Source organism: Procambarus clarkii, chromosome 40 (assembly GCF_040958095.1).
Source record: "Procambarus clarkii isolate CNS0578487 chromosome 40, FALCON_Pclarkii_2.0, whole genome shotgun sequence".
Lineage (NCBI taxonomy): Eukaryota > Metazoa > Arthropoda > Malacostraca > Decapoda > Cambaridae > Procambarus > Procambarus clarkii.
In genome coordinates, this window is record NC_091189.1 from 34,805,157 (window position 1) to 34,826,982 (window position 21,826).

The 21,826-nt window shown below is 42.0% G+C and overlaps 1 protein-coding gene across 3 annotated transcripts in view; it reads left to right on the top strand.

The window, feature by feature from the left end:
- Positions 1 to 21,826, top strand: part of LOC123751531 (uncharacterized) — a 77,097-nt gene that overhangs the window by 18,509 nt on the left and 36,762 nt on the right. Inside the window, exon 1 of one of the 3 annotated variants that reach the window (XM_069338958.1) lies at positions 8,697 to 8,819. The exons of 1 other annotated variant lie outside the window; for it this stretch is intronic. The gene's annotated coding sequence lies outside the window, so the exon portion shown is untranslated. Of the gene's footprint in view, positions 1 to 8,696; positions 8,820 to 21,826 lie in introns of those variants that run through there. One more of the 3 variants, XM_069338957.1, reaches the window with a different exon arrangement.

The window sequence follows — 21,826 nt, forward strand, 5'->3', positions numbered from 1 at the left end:
ATCAAGGGTTATTTGTTAAAGTTCATCAAGTTGCTCATAAGTTGTATTTATTATGTTTGTTATCATATGTTCTTATTCCCCAACCCCTTAACCTAACCTCTTGTAATCTTAGTGTATTTAGTAGGTTCTATCATATGTTCTTATTCCCCAACCATTTAACCTAACCTTTCAGATGTAGTTTATTGTGTTTTTCACGTATTTGTTGAATATATTATCCTTTTCATAACCTTTCAGATGTAGTTCTGTTTCTCCTTTGTATATTTTTACCCAAACCCACCATCCCACTTAACCTTCTTTCCTTCTTTTACTTTGTTTTCACAAATACCTTTTTGATGACATCGAGAATAATTTGATAGCTCTGAAAATAACTTTTATGCCTATGAGATTAACTTTAAGGAACGAAGATGTCTTAGAAAGTTTCTCTGATGAACGAAAGGTTACTTAGAGAATAACATTTTGATGACTGAGATTAACTTTTTGATGACTCTGAGAATAACTTTGAGGATGCGAGTAAATTTTTGAGTGTTTGAGAGTGTCTTTTGATATCTCGAAGAGTTCCCCTTGAAGTCTTAAAGGATGTCTTTGATGTTTCAAAGTATGTCTTTGAGTGCAACTTTGTTGTCTTTGAGTAAGTCCTTGATGTCTCGAAGAGCGTCTTTGATTTCTCGAAGAGTAACTTTGGTGACACTGAGAGTGTCTTTGTTGTCTCGAAGAGCACCTTTGACTATATTTCTTACTTAACGGCATATAATTTTTTACGAAAGTGCTGAAAAAAGTTACATAAGAATATTTTAGCGAAGTGAAAGGTTACTTTAGTTAAGAACAGTGTTGGAAAGAGGCTACACATGACTATTTTAGATGAGAGAAGTGATATTTCAGTTAAGAAAATGACAGGGAAACATGATGAAGTAACTATTTTTTTTAGTTGATCGATGAATAATTTTAGTTAAGGAAAAAGACAAAATATGATGAGGGAGACTATTTTTGTGCTCCCCAAAGTATAATGTCAGTTAAGAACAGCGATGAAAGATATCTTTGGTTATTTTTTCTTACTTGACGAAAACATAATGGCTGTTACGAAATGATGAACAAGACTATTTCAATTACTTGACGATGGATAAAGTTAGTTATGAACAGTATTGGAAACGTTTCCTTTGACTATTTTTGCTAAGAGAAAGGTTATTTTAGTTAAGAACAGTGATGGTAAGATTCCTGTGACGATTTTTAGCTAAGAGAAAGGTTGTTTTAGTTAAGAACGGTGTTGAATGAGATTAATCCTGACTATTTTCGGTTGATTGGATAATAAGTTTAGTTGAGAAATGACGAAAGTGACTATGTTTTAGTTGATTGGCGAAAGATTTTTAGTTAAGGAACGTTACAAGAAAAGTTTGTCTCTGTAAATTTGGAACTGAATAAAGTGTAGATTTGTTTAAGAACAGGGTTGGTAGAACTATTAAGTTGACTACGAGAATTACTTTGACATAGTTTTGCAAATAAAAACTGGGTGACTAAAATTGTTGAGGGAACTGTATTGCAGTATTACATTATTTGACAAAGAACTAGTTAGTGAATGGAAGAAACAAATTGGTTTAAAGAAACACAGAACATAAAAAAAAATTGAGGTTAAGTAGGGGAATGAACACAGTGAACATACGGTGAACACAGAAAACATGTAAGAAAAAGTTGATGAATAGAGTGAACATGCAGGGAATATGAACTTATAGAGAATATGAAGACATGATAAGGAACATAGGGAATACAAAGAATGAACACTGAACATGTGAAGAACAAGCTAAGAACATTGAGAACATGAATACTGAGTATAAAAGTTATACAGAGAACATATGATGTACATGAAAACATGACAAAGAACATAGTGAACATACGGGGAAAATGGTAGAAAAAATTTGAACTGAGCATGCTGTGAGCATTTGTAGAACATGGAGCGAACACAGAAAACATGGACAAAAATGTGAAGAACACAGCTGAATATAGAGAAAATATGCAAATACAGTATAATGATTATTGAAGGTTTGGATACGTTGGGGATGAAAGATAATTACACAGGTTGGGGTTATGTGACTACTCTGATAAAGAGTTAGGCTGGAGAGGGAGTTGATCGGATATATTTATGTTCGATGATCTAAGACAGAGGAAATGGAGCTTGGCTAATGTCCAGATTAATTTTACTACGTTAGAAGTAAGGTGATCTTAAATCTCAGGTGATTTAGTTGGATAATAAAGAACTTGTACAAATGAACTAAGCTGGGGAACAAGAGTTGAAACTTGATAACTGAACTGGTTTTTATTTACTATGTCTGAAAATGTAGTTAGGTGTTTAAATCTCAGGGGGATTTGGACTGATAGTAATGAATTTACAGGAGTGAGCTTGAACAGAGGACAAGAGCTAGAGTTTTATAATTGTTTACATCATATTTACTATGTCTGAAATACAGAGGGTAAAAATTTTAGGGAAATTGATGGGTTATTTACAAAGATACGAGAGAGAACTAAGGTGGGGACGAGAGCTGGAGCTCGTTAACTGTTTTGATCTTATTTACGGTGCCTGAAATCCAGAGAATAAAAATTTCAGGGGAATTGATAGGATATTAACAAAGACTTGAGGGTGGAGTAGGGTGGGGGACGAGAGCTGAAGCTCAGTAACTGACTTGATCTTATTTACTACTACTGAAATATGACTGTTTAAAATTTCAGGGGGATTGGACTGCTAGTAGCGAAAATGTGGTCTCTGTCAAATTTCAGTCGTTAATTGGACACTGACGAATTTCTGTTGATAATTGGACTCTGATGAAATTTGAGCTTAAAACTGGACTCTGACGAATTTCTGTTGATAATTGGACTCTGATGAAATTTGAGCTTAAAACTGTCTCTGACTAATTTTGCTCACAAAGTGGACTCTGTTCATTTTTCGGTATAAAATGGACTCTGACGAAATTCTGTCTATAACTAGGCTCTGTTCAATTTTGGTCTTTACAGGTGAAATAGCCGTAAATGGATATAAAACTAAATGTTATGGCTAAGTTGTCTGTTTTCCTTAACAAAACATCTAAGACAATATTCTCTGAAAATGGTCTTTTTACAAATTCGGTCATAAGCATATAAATAAACTTCTATGATTATTTGAAACTCTGAAAATAGCTGTAAGGAAATAGGAAGAGAGAGAGAGAGAGAGAGAGGGACGGTCCAGATATTATGGAGAAGATAAGATAAGATTAGAGATGACCTGCATGCAGCGTCTGGCTGACGGTCTAAAGTAAACACAGGTGCGGCGAGAGATTGCGAGGTAAGGGGGAGGGAGGGGTGTGATGTACGAGCAGGAGATGCAGGGGGGAGGGGAAGGCAGTGAAATGATTCAGATATATAGCGATATACTAGTTTCTAAGTAAGAATCCCATAAGAACTCTTAACAAAACTCGTAAGACATTATTTTCTTCATAAGAACTCTTAACAAACTCGTATGATATTATTTTCATTATAATAATTTTAACAACTTCTAAAATCTGTCAATGACAAAATTTACCTGAAAACCCTGGCTCATAAACACGAATTTGAATTTCTCCCATAAGAACTCTTAACAAACTTCTAAAGTCTCGGAAATTATTTTCATCATAAGAACTTTTAACAACTTCTAAAATCTGTGACTGACAAAATTTACCTGAAAACCCTGGCTCACACAGAGGATTTTGGAACCTGAAAACCCTGGCTCAAACAAGAGGATTTTGGAACCTGAAAACCCTGACTCACACAGAGGATTTTGGAACCTGAAAACCTTGACTCACACAGGGGATTTCCCCCCCCCCCCAAAAAAAAAAATGTTCTGTGGCGTGTCATCCCTACTACTCACCATCACCACCATCACCACCAACACCCAACCATCACCACCATCACCACCAACACCCAACCATCACCACCATCACCACTACAGCCATCACCACCATTAATACCCAGCCATCACCACCACCCAGCCATCATCACCATCACCACCCAGCCATCACCACCCAGCCATCACCACCATCACCACCAATACCCAACCATCACCACCACCCAGCCTCATCACATCACCCATCACACATCACTAAGTGCACTTAGCAAGTGTACTGGCCTCCACAGCGCAGCACCCTTGTAAGTGAGCTGGTGAAACATTCCCTCACAGATGTGGTGAAGGCTGACTCCATACACAGTTTCAAATGTAGATAAGATAGAGCCCAGTTGGCTCAGGAATCTGTATATCAGTTGATTGTCGGTTGAGAGGCGGGACCCAAGAGCCAGAGCTCAACACCCGCAAGTACAACTAAGTGAGTACACACACACACACACACACACACACACACACACACACACACACACACACACACACTTGTACACTACTTGTACACTTGAGTTACTTGTACATTTGAGTACACTACTTGTACACTTGAGTTACTTGAATTCTACGACCAGGCAACAAAAATAAGGCAAGAAAGAGAAGGGTGGGCAGACTGCATATTTTTGGATTGTCAGAAAGCCTTTGATACAGTGCCACACAAGAGGCTAGTGCGAAAGTTGGAGATGCAGGCTGGAGTGAGAGGGAAGGTACTCCGGTGGATAGAGGAGTACCTAAGCAACAGGAGACAACGAGTCTGTGTGAGGGGTGAGGTCTCAGATTGGCGAGACGTCACAAGTGGAGTCCCGCAGGGGTCAGTCCTTGGACCTATACTGTTTCTGGTATATGTAAATGATCTCCCAGAGGGTATAGATTCGTTCCTCTCAATGTTTGCCGACGATGCAAAAATTATGAGGAGGATTGAAACAGAGGATGATAGTAGGAGGCTACAAGATGACCTGGATAGACTGAGTGAATGGTCCAACAAATGGCTGTTGAAGTTCAACCCTAGTAAATGCAAAGTAATGAAACTAGGCAGTGGAAACAGGAGGCCTGGCACAGGATACAGAATAGGAGATGAAGTACTTAATGAAACAGACAGAGAGAAAGATCTAGGAGTTGATATCACACCAAACCTGTCTCCTGAAGCCCACATAAAGAGAATAACGTCTGCGGCATATGCGAGGCTGGCTAACGTCAGAACGGCGTTCAGGAACCTGTGTAAGGAATCATTCAGAATCTTGTACACCACATATGTAAGTCCAATCCTGGAGTATGCGGCCCCAGCATGGAGCCCGTACCTTGTCAAGCACAAGACGAAGCTGGAAAAAGTCCAAAGGTATGCTACTAGACTAGTCCCAGAACTAAGAGGCATGAGTTATGAGGAAAGGCTGCGGGAAATGCACCTTACGACACTGGAAGACAGAAGAGTAAGGGGGGACATGATCACAACCTACAAAATCCTCAGGGGAATCGACCGGGTAAACAAGGATGAACTATTCAAAACTGGTGAGACGCGAACAAGGGGACACAGGTGGAAGCTGAGTACCCAAATGAGCCACAGAGACGTTAGAAAGAACTTTTTCAGTGTCAGAGTAGTTAGTAAATGGAATGCATTAGGAAGTGATGTGGTGGAGGCTGACTCCATACACAGTTTCAAATGTAGATATGATAGAGCCCAATAGGCTCAGGAATCTGTACACCAGTTGATTGACGGTTGAGAGGCGGGACCAAAGAGCCAGAGCTCAACCCCCGCAAGCACAATTAGGTGAGTACACACACACACATATTAAGAGTGCCTGGTGGCTGAGTGGAGAGCACTCAGGACTCGTAATCCTGGAGACCGGGGTTGGATCCCAGGCTATGGCGGAAAACAAATGGGAAGAGTTTCTTTCACCCTGATACCCCTGTTACCTAGCAGTAAATAGGTACCTGGGAGCTAGACATCTGCTACGAGCAGCTTAATGCGTGAGTGTGAGTGTGAGAGTGAGTGAGTGTGAGAGTGAGTGAGTGTGAGAGTGAGTGAGTGAGTGAGTGAGTGAGTGAGTGTGTGTGTGTGTGTGTGTGTGTGTGTGTGTGTGTGTGTGTGTGTGTGTGTGTGTGTGTGTATGTGTGTGTGTGTGTGAAAAAATGATTGTCGATTTATAGACGGTTGAGAGGCGGGCCGAAAGAGCAGAGCTCAACTCCTGCAAGCACAACTACGTAAATACAACTAGGTGAATACATCCACCCAAAACACACATTCACCCAACACACACACACACACACACACACACACACACACACACACACACACACACACACACACACGTGAACACAGTGTAGTGATCTTTGAGTATCTGGTAGAGCTAAGATTTATCTCCCCCCAAAAAGAAATAGGAAACCGAAGGCTGGCGTACCGAAAGGGGAATTATGAGATGAGAAGTTTCCTAATACTATGGGACAAAGAACTCAGAGCTACGTCTGTACAAGACATGATGGACTATGTCACCCAAAAGTATCAGGAGGCAGTAAACAAGTTTATCCCGGCCCAAAAGGAAAAATCCGAGAAGCAAAAGAAGAATCCATGGTTTAATAGGGCATGTATGAAAGCAAAGGAACTGAACAAGAGGGCGTGGAGGTACTTCCGATATAACAGAACACCAGAAAGCAAAGAGATATACCAGAGAGCCAAGAATGAGTATGTCAGTGTGAGAAGAGAAGCAGAGTAAAATGACGAAAATGATATAGCTAATAAAGGCCAAGACCGAACCAAAGCTACTCCACAGTCACATCAGGAGGAAATCAACAGTGAAAGAATTGGTGATGAAACATAGAATGGGTGAGGACATGGATACAGTGAATGACAAAGAGGTGTGTGAATAACTCAACACGAGGATTCAGGTGGTCTTCACAACATAACAAGGTGAGGTCACTGCGCTAGGAGAAATGGCAGTAAACCAGGCGGCCTTGGGAAGGTTCGAAATTTCAAGAGATGAGGTCAAGAGACAGATCTGGATGTGAAAAAGGCTGTTGGTCCAGACAGAGTCTCACCATGGGTGTTGTAAGAGTGTGCAGTGGCACTTTGCTTGCCAGTCTCCATAGTGTGTAGTAGGTCACTGGAGATGGGAGACTTACCAGAAATATGGAAGATGGCTAATATGGTCCCAATATACCAAAAGGGTGACAGACAAAAGGCACTGAACTACAGGCCAGTTTCCTTAACTTGTATACCATGCAAGGTGATGGAGAGGATCGTGAGAAAAAGGCTCAGAGCATCTGGAGGGACATAGTTTTGTAACATACCACCAGCATGGGTTCAGAGATGGTAAATTGTGCCTCACAGGTTTAATACAATTCTATGACCATGCAACACAAATTAGGTAAGAAAGAGAAGGGTAGATAGACTGCATTATCTTGTACTGTTAGAAAGCCTTTGACACAGTACCCCATAAAAGGCTGTTACAATTGTTGGAGCAACAGGCAAGAGTAAAAGGTAAGGTGCTCCAGTGGATAAAGGAGTATCTAAGCAACTGGAAACAGCTGCTACCTGTGAGGGGGAGACATCAGAGTGGCGAGATGTCACCAGCGTAGTCCACCAGGGCTCTGTATTTGGACCCATCCTGTTTCTAATACTTTATATGCAAACGATCTTCCGCAGGGTATAGACTCATTCCTCTCAATGTTTGCTGGTGATGCAAAAATTATGAAGAGGATTAAGACAGAGAAAGATATTATGAGGCTACAAGATGAGCAAGACAAACTGAAGGAATGGTCAAACAATTGGCTACTAAAGTTCAACCCAAGTAAATGTAAGGTAATAAAACTAGGGGTAGGAAATAGAAAGCCAGACACTGGATACAGAATGGGAGATGAAGTCCTTCACGAAACTGACAGAGAGAAATCTAATAATTTATATCACACCAAACCTGTCTCCTGAAGCCCACATCAAAAGGTCATAAGATTAGCCCACATCGGCGGTGTATGTGAGGCTGTCTAACATCAGAACTGCCTTCAAGAACCTGTGTAAGGAATCTTTCAGAACTTTGTATACCACATACGTAAGACCAATTTTGGAGTATGCGGCCCCAGCATGGAGCCTGTACTTTGTCAAGCACAAGACGAAGCTGGAAAAAGTTCAGAGGTATGCCACTAGGCTAGTCCCAGAACTAAGAGCCATGAGTTACGAGGAATGGCTGAGGGAACTTCACCTCACGTCGCTGGAATAGACAAGAGCCCGGGGAGACATGATTACCACATACAAAATTCTCAGGGGAATTGACAGGGTAGACAAGGATGGATGATTTAACACGGGTGGTACACACACAAGAGGACACAGGTGGACGCTGAGTACCCAGTTAAGCCACAAAGACTTTAAAACTAAGTTTTCAGTGTCAGAGTAGTTAGTTAAAAGATTGCACTTGGAAGTGTTGTTATGGAGGCTGACTCCACATGCAGTTTCAAATGTAGATATGATGGAGCCTGAGAAGCTCAGGAATCAGTACATCAGTAGATTGATGGTTGAGACGCGGGAGCAAAGAGCCAAAGATCGACCCTTCTCCGCAAGCACAACTAGGTAAGTACATCAACACAACACTAACATCCCCCCCCCCTTTCACACACACACACACACACACAACCTTGAAATATACTGCAATGATGGTGGTGTGGTGAGGAAAGTATGTGATGCGGTGGCTCTGTATTTTGGCTTATCAACAACAGACACATCATCTGGGACACATAAAGAAACCCTACAATCATGAACACCTGTTCGTCCCATTGGCGCAATCGGTTAGCGTGCGGTACTTATAGGACAGTGTCTGAGCCATGCCCAGGTTGTAGTTAGAGCGCTCTCCTTACCAGCGGGAGAGCACCACCACCAGCCATCCAGTCAGAAGCCAAACGTCTCCGTGTCTAACAGCTTCCACAGCGATCTCACCAGCGGTATAGTACGTTGGTAAACATTTTATTTGATGTTTGTGAGGACTGGGTGTTGAGATGGTAGTTGCGAGGGGGGGGGGGAGAGGATATTAAAATGATAATTATTAGAAGAAAGGTTAACCAGCATGACTATACAGCACTGGAAAGGGATGTGTGGAATTAGTCCCTGCAATATGTGGACGGAGGGACGAAACGGGACCTAACAATATGGCCATCAGGACTTGAACTTGGACCCTCCAAGATACGAGACTCTCGTTGTACCGACTAGTCCAAGGAGAAAGAATATAGGTTTGGACTGATAATGGTGATATTCAGATGGTGGTAGCTGTGGTTGGTAGTTGTTATGGTGAGTGGTAGTTATGCTGGGTGGTATGTGTGATAGGTGTGGTAGGTGCTCGCTGTAGTTGTTGGTAGTTGTGTGTGGGGGGGGGGGGTATTTGTGGTGGGGTGGTATTTGTGGTGGGGTGGTATTTGTGGTGGGGTGGTATATGTGGTGGGTGATATTTGTGGTGGGGGGGGGGTATTTGTGGTGGGGTGATATTTGTGGTGGGGTGATATATGTGGTGGGGTTGTAATTGTGGTGGGGGGGGGGGGGTATTTGTAGTGGGGTGATATTTGTGGTAGGGTGGTATTTGTGGTGGCGGGGGGGGGGGGTATTTGTGGTGGGTGATATATGTGGTGGGGTGATATATGTGGTGGGGTGATATTTGTGGTGGGGTGATATTTGTGGTGGGGTGATATTTGTGGTGGGGTGATATTTGTGGTGGGGTGATATTTGTGGTGGATGGTATTTGTGGTGGGGTGGTATTTGTGGTGGGTGGTATTTGTGGTGGGGTGATATATGTGGTGGGGTGATATTTGTGGTGGGGGGGTATTTGTGTTGGGGTGATATTTGTGGTGGGGGGGTATTTGTGGTGGGTGGTATTTGTGGTGGGGTGATATTTGTGGTGGGGTGATATTTGTGGTGGGGTGATATTTGTGGTGGGGTGATATTTGTGGTGGTGAAATATTTGTTGTGGTGTAATATTTGTGGTGGGTTGTATTTGTGGTGGGTGATATTTGTGATGGGTGATATTTGTGGTGGGTGATATTTGTGGTGGGGTGATATTTGTGGTGGGGTGGTATTTGTGGTGGGGGGTATTTGTGGTGGGGTGGTATTTGTGGTGGGGTGGTATATGTGGTGGGTGATATTTGTGGTGGGGGGTATTTGTGGTGGGGTGGTATTTGTGGTGGGGTGATATTTGTGGTGGGGTGGTATATGTGGTGGGTGATATTTGTAATGGGTGATATTTGTGGTGGGGTGGTATATGTGGTGGGTGATATTTGTGGTGGGTGATATTTGTGGTGGGTGATATTTGTGGTGGGTGATATTTGTGGTGGGTGATATTTGTGGTGGGGTGGTATATGTGGTGGGTGATATTTGTGGTGGGGTGGTATTTGTGGTGGGGTGATATTTGTGGTGGGGTGGTATTTGTGGTGGGGTGGTATTTGTGGTGGGGTGGTATATGTGGTGGGTGATATATGTGGTGGGGGGGGGGGTATTTGTGGTGGGGTGATATTTGTGGTGGGGTGATATATGTGGTGGGGGTTGTAATTGTGGTGAGGGGGGGGGGGGTATTTGTGGTGGGGTGATATTTGTGGTAGGGTGGTATTTGTGGTGGCGGGGGGGGGGGGGGGGGTTTGGTGGTTGGGTGGTATTTGTGGTGGGTGATATATGTGGTGGGGTGATAAATGTGGTGGGGAGATATTTGTGGTGGGGTGATATTTGTGGTGGGGTGATATTTGTGGTGGGTGTTATTTGTGGTGGGGTGGTATTTGTGGTGGGGTGATATTTGTGGTGGGGTGGTATTTGTGGTGGGGTGATATTTGTGGTGGGGTGGTATATGTGGTGGGTGGTATTTGTGGTGGGATGATATTTGTGGTGGGGTGATATTTGTGGTGGGGTGATATTTGTGGTGGGTGATATTTGTGGTGGGGTGATATTTGTGGTGGGGTGATATTTGTGGTGGGGTGGTATTTGTGGTGGGGTGATATTTGTAGTGGGGTGATATTTGTGGTGGGGTGATATTTGTGGTGGGTGGTATTTGTGGTGGGGAGGTATTTGTGGTGGGGAGGTATTTGTGGTGGGGAGGTATTTGTATTGGGGTGATATTTGTTGTGGAGTGATATTTGTGGTGGGGTGATATTTGTGGTGGGGGGGGGGGATTTGTGGTGGGGTGATATTTGTGGTGGGGGGGGGGGTTATTTGTGGTGGGTGATATTTGTGGTGGGGTGATATTTGTGGTGGGGTGATATTTGTGGTGGGGTGATATTTGTGGTGGGGTGATATTTGTGGTGGTGTAATATTTGTGGTGGTGTAATGTTTGTGGTGGGTTGTATTTGTGGTGGGTGATATTTGTGGTGGGTGATATTTGTGGTGGGTGATATTTGTGGTGGGGTGGTATTTGTGGTGGGGGGTATTTGTGGTGGGGTGGTATTTGTGGTGGAGTGGTATATGTGGTGGGTGATATTTGTGGTGGGGGTATTTGTGGTGGGGTGATATTTGTGGTGGGGTGGTATATGTGGTGGGTGATATTTGTGGTGGGTGATATTTGTGGTGGGGTGGTATATGTGGTGGGTGATATTTGTAGTGGGTGATATTTGTGGTGGGGTGGTATATGTGGTGGGTGATATTTGTGGTGGGGTGGTATTTGTGGTGGGGGTGATATTTGTGGTGGGGTGGTATTTGTGGTGGGGTGGTATTTGTGGTGGGGTGGTATATGTGGTGGGGTGATATTTGTGGTGGGGTGGTATTTATGGTGGGGTGGTATTTGTGGTGGGGTGATATTTGTGGTGGGGTAGTATTTGTGGTGGGGTGATATTTGTGGTGAGGTGGTATTTGTGGTGGGGTGATAGTTGTGGTTTGGTGGTATATGTGGTGGGTGGTATTTGTGGTGGGGTAATATTTGTGGTGGGGTGATATTTGTGGTGGGTGATATTTGTGGTGGGGTTAATTTGTGGTGGGGTGATATTTGTGGTTGGTGGTAGTTTTGGTGGAGAGTGAAGAGCAGATGTTGTTAAAAGTGGATTGGTATAGTTATTTTGTCATACTAATCTTATGAATCCTGTTACCAGATACTTCTCTTACACAGTTCATCTACCATAATCTCTATTTCTACCCTTAATCTCTTAAGGCGTAGAAAAAGCTTCGCCCAGGAACCCACTTGAGAGAATATGAGGAAGGGTGAAAAAAGGCCGTCGGGTTGTCTAATATAATTATATATGAATTAGAATGACAATAGTTGCAATTTTTAACAAATCCCACTTGTGTAATTTGGCTGCCCTTACCAGTACTGGACCGGACCAAACTGGTCACCCTCAACAACTCATCCCCAGCCTATGTCTCTAACCCCGAATCATCACTACAACTCTCTACACTTGGTTAGTCTCCCATATTATACTCTCACGCTTCAGACTAGATCCGGGGTCACCAAGATCACAAATGGGCAGTTTCTTTCACTCTGATGCGTCTGTTCAGTAGCAGTAAATTCGTACCTAGGAGTTAGACAGCTGCTTTGGGAGGCTTTCTGTGTGTGTGTGTGTGTTTACTAGTTGTGTTTTTGCGGGGGTTGAGCTTTGCTTTTTCGGCCCGCCTCTCAACTGTCAATCAACTGTTTACTAACTACTTTTTTTTTTTTCCACACACCACACACACACACACACCCCCCAGGAAGCAGCCCGTGACAGCTAACTAACTCCCAGGTACCTATTTACTGCTAGGTAACAGGGGCACTTAGGGTGAAAGAAACTTTGCCCATTTGTTTCTGCCTCGTGCAGGAATCGAACCCGCGCCACAGAATTACGAATCCTGCGCGCTATCCACCAGGCTACGAGGCCCCTTGTGTGTGTGTGTGTGTGTGTGTGAGTGAGGTGTGTGTGTGCGCGTGTGTGAGGTGTACTCACCTATTTGTGCTTGCTGGGGGTTGAGCTTTGTCTCTTTGGTCCCGCCTCTCAACTGTCAATCAACTGGTGTACAGATTCCTGAGCCTATTGGGCTCTATCATATCTACACTTGAAACTGTGTATGGAGTCAGCCTCCACCACATCACTTCCTAGTGCATTCCATTTATTAACTACCCTGACACTGAACAAAATCTTTCTAACGTCTCTGTGGCTCATCTGGGTACTAAGTTTCCACCTGTGTCCCCTTGTTCGTGTCCCACCCGTGCTGAAGAGTTTGTCTTTGTCTCTGGGGCCTCGTAGCCTGGTGGATAGCGTGCAGGACTCGTAATTCTGTGGCGCGGGTTCGATTCCCGCACGAGGCAGAAACAAATGGGCAAAGTTTCTTTCACCCTAAATGCCCCTGTTACCTAGCAGTAAATAGGTACCTGGGAGTTAGTCAGCTGTCACGGTCTGCTTCCTGGGGGTGGAGGCCTGGTCGAGGACCGGTCCGCGGGGACACTAGAAAAAGCCCCGAAAACATCTCAAGATAACCTCAAGATAACCCTGTCAATTCCCCTGAGAATTTTGTAGGTGATTATCATGTCTTCCCTTACTCTTCAGTTTTCCAGGGATGTGAGGTTCAGCTCCTTTAGCCTTTCCTCGTAGCTCATTCCTGTAAGTTTTTGGACGAGCCTGGTGGCATACCGCTAATTCTTCTCTAAGCTAACTTTGTTTTGTGTTTAACTAGGTATGGACTCCAGACTGGAGCTGCATACTCCAGGATTAGTCTTACATAAGTGGTGTACAGGGTTTATGGTGTGTGTGTGTGTGTGTGTGATCACCTAGTTGTACTCACCTAGTTGTGTTTGCGGGGGTTGAGCTCTGGCTCTTTGGTCCCGCCTCTCAACCGTCAATCAACAGGTGTACAGATTCCTGAGCCTATTGGGCTCTATCATATCTACACTTGAAACTGTGTATGGAGTCAGCCTCCACCACATCACTTCCTAATGCATTCCATTTGTCAACTACTCTGACACTAAAAAAGTTCTTTCTAATATCTCTGTGGCTCATTTGGGCACACAGTTTCCACCTGTGTCCCCTTGTGCGTGTGCCCCTTGTGTTAAATAGCCTGTCTTTATCTACCCTATTAATTTCCTTGAGAATCTTTAATGTGGTGATCATGGCCCCCCTAACTCTTCTGTCTTCCAGCGAAGTGAGGTTTAATTTCCGTAGTCACTCCTCGTAGCTCATACCTCTCAGCTCGGGTTCTAGTCTGGTGGCAAACCTTTGAACCTTTTCCAGTTTAGTCTTATCCTTGACTAGATATGGACTCCATGCTGGGGTTGCCTACTCCAGGATTGGCCTGACATATGTGGTATACAAAGTTCTGAATGATTCTTTACAAAAGTTTCTGAATGCCGTTCGTATGTTGGCCAGCCTGGCATATGCCGCTGATGTTATCCTCTTGATATGTGCTGCAGGAGACAGGTCTGTCGTGATATCAACCCCCAAGTCTTTTTCTTTCTCTGACTCCTGAAGAATTTCCTCTCCCAGATGATACCCCGTATCTGGCCTCCTGCTCCCTACACCTATCTTCATTACATTACATTTGGTTAAACTCTAACAACAATTTGTTCGGTCTAGGTCTTCTTGAAGCCTCAAACAGTCCTCTTCTGTTTTAATCCTTCTCACAATTTTGGCATCGTCCGCAAACATTGAGAAAAATGAATCGATACCCTCCGGGAGATCATTTACATATATCAGAAACAAGATAGGACCGAGTACAGAGCCCTGTGGGACTCCACTGGTGACTTCACGCCAATCGGAGGTCTCACCCCTCACCGTAACTCTCTGCTTCCTATTGCTTAGGTACTCCCTTATCCACTGGAGTACCTTACCAGCTACACCTGCCGGTCTCTCCAGCTTATGTACCAGCCTCTTATGCGGTACTGTGTCAAAGGCTTTCCGACAATCCAAGAAAATGCAGTCCGCCCAGCCCTATCTTTCTTTCTTAATCTTTGTCACCTGATCGAAGAATTCTATCAAGCCTGTAAAGTAGTGTAAAGTGGGACTAGAACCGCGCGCACCAGCTGCCAGCTGGCACTCCATGGAGTGCCAGCCGACAGGTGGCGCGCAGGTGTCTAGTCGCACAGGGTTTTTGGGGATTTTCCCGGAAGTTTGGCGCGTTTCGGACGCGTGTGAGCGTCCTGTGTTTGGGTATGTGGTCAGGAACGAGGGGGAGTTATGTTGTTGAGTGCCAGGTGGCGCGCGGGTGTCTAGTCACATAGGGTTTTTGGGGAATTTCCCGGATGTTATGACGCGTGGCATCCGGCCAGACGTCACTTGAGAGAGTGTCATGTTGGGGTTGGAAGCTAAGTGGTTGGTAAGCAGTCATGTAGGGAGGAGGGGGAAGAGGAGGAGTGTAGGTTATGTTGTGAAGGGAGGGGGGAGCCCCAATACCTGAGAGGATATCAATGACGTCCATTAGTTCTCCCCCTACATGGGCAGGAAGTGATGAGGGGAGCGTGAGAGAGCAGGTCTTAAGAATGGAGGGGGAGAAGGAGGGGAAAGGGAGGTAACAGCTGGCAGTGGGTTTGTGTGTGTGAAAGTAGACATTATTTTTTTCTTAAAGAATGACAGTTTTATGTAGCCTCTCTGCTTCCAGAGCGCTAAGGATATGTTGGCTATACCTACCACGTAGCTATGACGAGTGACACCACATGTCCACACGGGTTTCCTCTTCAAAGGCTGAGGTCTAACTGTTGCGAATGTCATCATCAACCTCTAACATAGTCAGTCAGTCATCCCCCCCCCACACCCCCTCCATCCACATAGCAGGACATACCCACATACCATCACCACCACCACACTGCTGGGAGTGACAGCAATATGGCATACCATACTCTCTCATTACACAGCTCTCACCGGCACATAGCATTGAGTGTGGCAATGTTCTTTCTCAAAGGTGAGCCATGAGCGCAACATACAAATTCCAAAATGCAGTCCTGGGAGTTTGACACACGTTGATTAACAAGCTATCTGATTATTTATACAGCTTCTCTCTCTCTCTACATTATATGCGGGTTACATAGTGTGTCAAGAACTCTCTCTCTCTATGTCTCTATGTCTCTCTCTCTCTCTCTCTCTCTCTCTCTCTCTCTCTCTCTCTCTCTCTCTCTCTCTCTCTCTCTCTCTCTCTCTCTCTCTCTCTCTCTCTCTCTCTCTCTCCAGATCATTTAATAGTTGGGGAAAGTAACATCATTTTCCTTTCTCCTGCTGCCGCTGTTCACGTATCTTTCTCCATTTCACTTAGGATGACCACTATGTCAATTTTCGAGCCCCCCTTCACTCTCACCCTTATAACCTTGTAAGGTAACACGACCAATATGCTAACTTCATTCTTTACCCAATATCATTAATGTAACGTGGACAATATACCAACTTCGTTCGTTCTTTGCCCAAATAACATTTTAAGAGTAACGATCTGTCTCTCTGTCTGTCTCTGTCTCTCTCTCTCTCTCTCTCTCTCTCTCTCTCTCTCTCTCTCTCTCTCTCTCTCTCTCTCTCTCTCTCTCTCTCTCTCTCACTCACTCGCTCTCTCTCACCCTCTCTAAAGTCCACCACACGACCCTTCACTTAGTAAACTCAGTCAAAGTCAGTAGGTTAGCGTTTACTAAAAGAGAAACATTTCACATCGTCACGGAGACGCGATCTCTACCTACAAATTGTTCTTGTTAACTGTGATCACAACATCTGCTGGCCAAATAAATATCATTGAAATGTATGCATGTTTACTCAATCTCCATCACCTCTTCGTCCTACATCCATAGCAAGACTCCTGAATGAATGAACCGGCAGCCCCTCTCGCTGCAGTCTCACCTTCGTGATGGTTTGAGGTGTATTGAGATGGAGGATGTAATGGCTCGGCCTTACCCTCTCCCCGTCCACCCCCACTTACCTTTACCCCTACCACCCCCTCCATGGCCAAACCATCACTGCCCCCATTCCCAGACCGGATGTTCTGTTCTAAGCTTTAGTATCACCATTCTTTGCTCAAATAGTATTTTTTTAAGAATATCCAGTCATAAGCTGGTCTTCAATCTTATTATTATAACAAATCATAATTTGCTGTTCTCTCTCTCTGTCTCTCTGTCTCCCTGTCTCTCTCTCTCTCTCTCTCTCTCTCTGTCTCTCTCTCTCTCTCTCTGTCTCCCTGTCTCTCTCTCTCTCTCTCTCTCTCTCTCTCTCTCTCTCTCTCTCTCTCTCTCTCTCTCTCTCTCTCTCTCTCTCTCTCTGTCTCTGTCTCTCTCTCTCTCTCTCTCTGTCTCTCTCTCTCTCGCTCTGTCTCCCTGTCTCTCTCTCTCTCTCTCTCTCTCTCTCTCTCTCTCTCTCTCTCTCTCTCTCTCTCTCTCTCTCTCTCTCTCTCTCTCTGTCTCCATGTCTCTCTCTATCTCTCTCCTTCGTATTGTTCATTCATTCATAGTTCCTTTCATTAAAACTATTTCAGTTATATTTATATAAACAAAGCCATCTCCAGCTCTTGTCCCCGGCTTAGTTCATTTGTACAAGATCGTTAGTAATAGATCAATTTTCCGAAATTTAAAGCAGTCATACTTCAAAGTTAGTAAATAATATCAAGTCAGTTACTGAGCTCTAGCTCTCTCGTATATTTGTAAATAACCCAACAATTTCACTGTAATTTCTACCCTCTGTATTTCATAGTAAATATGATGTAAACAATTATAAAACTCTAGCTCCTGTCCTCTGTCCAAGTCCACTCCTATAAATTTATTACTATCAGTCCAATTCTCCTGAGATTTGAACACCAACTACATTTTCAGTCATAGTAAATAAAAACCGGTTCAGTTATCAAGTTTCAACTCTTGCCCCTCAGCTTAGTTCATTTTTTTGTACAAGTTCTTTATTTTCCAACTAAATCACCTTGAGATTTAAGATCGCTTTATTTCTAACGTAGTAAAATTAATCTGGACATTAACCAAGCTCCATTTTCCTCAGTCTTAGATCATCGAACATAATTATATCCGTTCAAGCCCCTCTCCAGCCTAATTAGCCCTCTGTAACACAATGCAACGCAACGTAGCGTAACGCAAATCAACTTTTTGCAGTCCAAAATGTCATTTTGAAACGAAAAGTGCGGGCTAGCCCATCTCCATTACATCTCTTACCATATAAATAATTGATGTCTATCAGTTTTAGCCCTCTGTAACACAATGTACCGTGACGTAACGTAACGCAAATCAACTTTTTGCAGTCCGAAATGACATTTTTAAATAAAAAGTATGACTTAGCCCATCTCCATTACATCTCCTTCCATATGAATATTACGGTCTACCAGTTTTAGCCCTCTGTAACACAATGTAACGTAACGGGAAAATCAACTTTCTCGGATGAGCAAATAACATAATTGAAAATGACATCAGTGTTTTGCCTTTACATCCAAACACAAGAAAAATATTACCGCTTTTCTTGAGAAACTTATATGTGGCGATCATATCTCCAGAGTCCACACAATAAGCCACACATCACACATCTTCTGTTTTCAATTCGCAGCTCGCATCTAATTTAATGTTATTTTTTTTTTGCAGAAACTATGTTTTTGAGATTATGCTCAATGTCGGCAATTACTATTCGTATCATCAAACTCCTGCAGTCAACAAATTCACATTTCATATCGTGTGTGTAGATTAGAGAGAGAAGGCAAACTTAGCGTGCAGCTAGTCAAAACTTATCATAACAGATATGATTTCACAGAGTTTTCAACCTTTGCCAGTTTTTTCAATGTTAGCTCTTCACTCTTGCTAAGTGAGTCAGACAAAAAATGTGACATTTCATTTCATTATTAGCCATGCAATATGCTATTAGCTAGGTAGTCAAAACATATAACAAGCATTATTTCACAGGAATTTTTTCTAGCAAATATGCTTCCTTTAAGCAGTTCAACACATCAAACACCAGCAGTCCGTGAAATTCCCTTTAGTCAATAATCATCCTTTACAGTATTTCTTGACTAAAATAGCACTCCAAAACATAAGTGGTCATTTTTATTCTCACTGTCGCACTATAGTCAATAAGTTGTTTCGCAGAGTGACAAGTTATGCATATTGACGAGATTTCATGGTGTGCATAGTTTAAGAGAGTTCACACTGTATTAATTACGGCCATGGATATCTTATGTTATGTTTATGAAGATCATCACTTCTTATTTTTATCATTTTCTAGCCCCACAGCTTTACAGTCTTCTCTTATTCTTTTTCAAATAAAGTTTGCTTACTGTTTTCCATTGTTATATGATTTACTTCGTCGGAATCTCCAAGGTGGGTTCACCAGTGTAACGAGACAGTACACGAATGTGAAGAACAGGCACACAGGCTTAGATCTCATGTTTCATTGTCATTTCATAACTAAAATCATCCATCAATCAACAGAAAAAGTCATATTCATCATCATTGTTCCTAACTAAAATTATATGTCGTTAAGTAAGAAATATAGTCAAAGACACTTTTCGAGACATCAAGGACTTACTTCTTAACTAAAGTAGCCTTCACTTTGCTAAAATAGTCTTATTCATCATTGTTCATAACTAAAATTATATGACGTTAAGTAAGAAATATAGTCAAAGACACTCTTCGAGACATCAAGGACTTACTCAAAGACATCAAAGTTGATCTGCAAGATATCTTCGAGACATCAAAGTTACTCTTCATTACATCAAAGTCTCATTCAAATACTACTCAGGTTCTCAGAAGTCATTCTCAAAGTCCTCACTGATTTTCTCAGAGTCAGCAAAGTTATTCTCGGAGTCACCTTCGTTCTTCAGAGAAACTTTCCAAAACATCTTTGTTCATCAAAGTTATTCTCGGAGTCATCAAAGGTATTCTCTAACTCACTTTGGTCATTAAAGGTAATTTCTATGTTATAAAAGTTTGTCTCAGAGACATCTAAGTTTATCTTAGAGTCATCAAATGTAATCTCTAACTCACTTTTGTTCATCAAAGTTGATCTCAGAGTTAACAAGGGTAATCTCTATCTCACTCTCGTTCATCAAAGTTGTTTCAAAGACATCAAAGTTAATCTCAGAGTTATCCAAAGATATTCTCATGTCCACAAAGTTATTCCAAGAGACGTCAAAGTTGATCAAAGTTATTCTCAGAATCATCAAAGAGATCTCTAATTCACCTTCGTTCACCAAAAAGTTGTTCTCTAAGACACATTCGTTCATCAAAGAAACTCTCCGTCCATCATGTTATTCTTTAAGTCATCTTCAGTCATAAAATTTCTCTCCAAAATGTAACTAGTTCAGCTTTTCATACAATACCGACGCTTCTGTTAAAATATATTTTCTTAGTCACTTTACCCTAAAACTGTTCTCAGAACTACACTGTCCCAATCCTACGTATCCTATCCTCTCCACCCAATGTTGCTTAGTTAGCGTAACGTTCCTAAACCTGACTTTACCTATCCTAACTTAACTTACCATACCTTTACCTATCGTACATAACTTAACCAGCATAACATAACTTTACCTATCCTAACAGGACGTGCCTTACATTACCTATCTTACTTAACTTAACCTGCACAACCTAACTTACATAACTTATCTTACCTATCCTAAAGTAACCTAACTTGCTTTACCTAACTTAATCTACATTCCCAAACTGCCGTATCCTAACTTATCTAGTCCAAACCAGCCATGATCTAACTTACATAATTATTCCTGCTTGTCTTTGTGTTTCGTCAATCATTGTCTCATATTCATTTACTCATTTCAAGGGTTAATTTCTCAAATGGGCATTTTTGCATTTCAAGTGTTATTTGTTTAAGATTGGGAGTTTAACCATTTCAAAGGATTTTTGTTATATATATATATATATATATATATATATATATATATATATATATATATATATATATATATATATATATATATATATATATATATATATATATATATATATATATATAACAAAAATCCTTTGAAATGGTTAAACTCCCAATCTTAAACAAATAACACTTGAAATGCAAAAATGCCCATTTGAGAAATTAACCCTTGAAATGAGTAAATGAATATGAGACAATGATTGACGAAACACAAAGACAAGCAGGAATAATTATGTAAGTTAGATCATGGCTGGTTTGGACTTGATAAGTTAGGATACGGCAGTTTGGGAATGTAGATTAAGTTAGGTAAAGCAAGTTAGGTTACTTTAGGATAGGTAAGATATGCAAGTTAGGTTGTGCAGGTTAAGTTAAGTAAGATAGGTAATGTAAGGCACGTCCTGTTAGGATAGGTAAAGTTATGTTATGGAGGTTAAGTTATGTACGATAGGTAAAGGTATGGTAAGTTAAGTTAGGATAGGTAAAGTCAGGTTTAGGAACGTTACGCTAACTAAGCAACATTGGGTGGAGAGGATAGGATACGTAGGATTGGGACAGTGTAGTTCTGAGAACAGTTTTAGGGTAAAGTGACTAAGAAAATATATTTTAACAGAAGCGTCGGTATTGTATGAAAAGCTGAACTAGTTACATTTTGGAGAGAAATTTTATGACTGAAGATGACTTAAAGAATAACATGATGGACGGAGAGTTTCTTTGATGAACGAATGTGTCTTAGAGAACAACTTTTTGGTGAACGAAGGTGAATTAGAGATCTCTTTGATGATTCTGAGAATAACTTTGATCAACTTTGACGTCTCTTGGAATAACTTTGTGGACATGAGAATATCTTTGGATAACTCTGAGATTAACTTTGATGTCTTTGAAACAACTTTGATGAACGAGAGTGAGATAGAGATTACCCTTGTTAACTCTGAGATCAACTTTGATGAACAAAAGTGAGTTAGAGATTACATTTGATGACTCTAAGATAAACTTAGATGTCTCTGAGACAAACTTTTATAACATAGAAATTACCTTTAATGACCAAAGTGAGTTAGAGAATACCTTTGATGACTCCGAGAATAACTTTGATGAACAAAGATGTTTTGGAAAGTTTCTCTGAAGAACGAAGGTGACTCCGAGAATAACTTTGCTGACTCTGAGAAAATCAGTGAGGACTTTGAGAATGACTTCTGAGAACCTGAG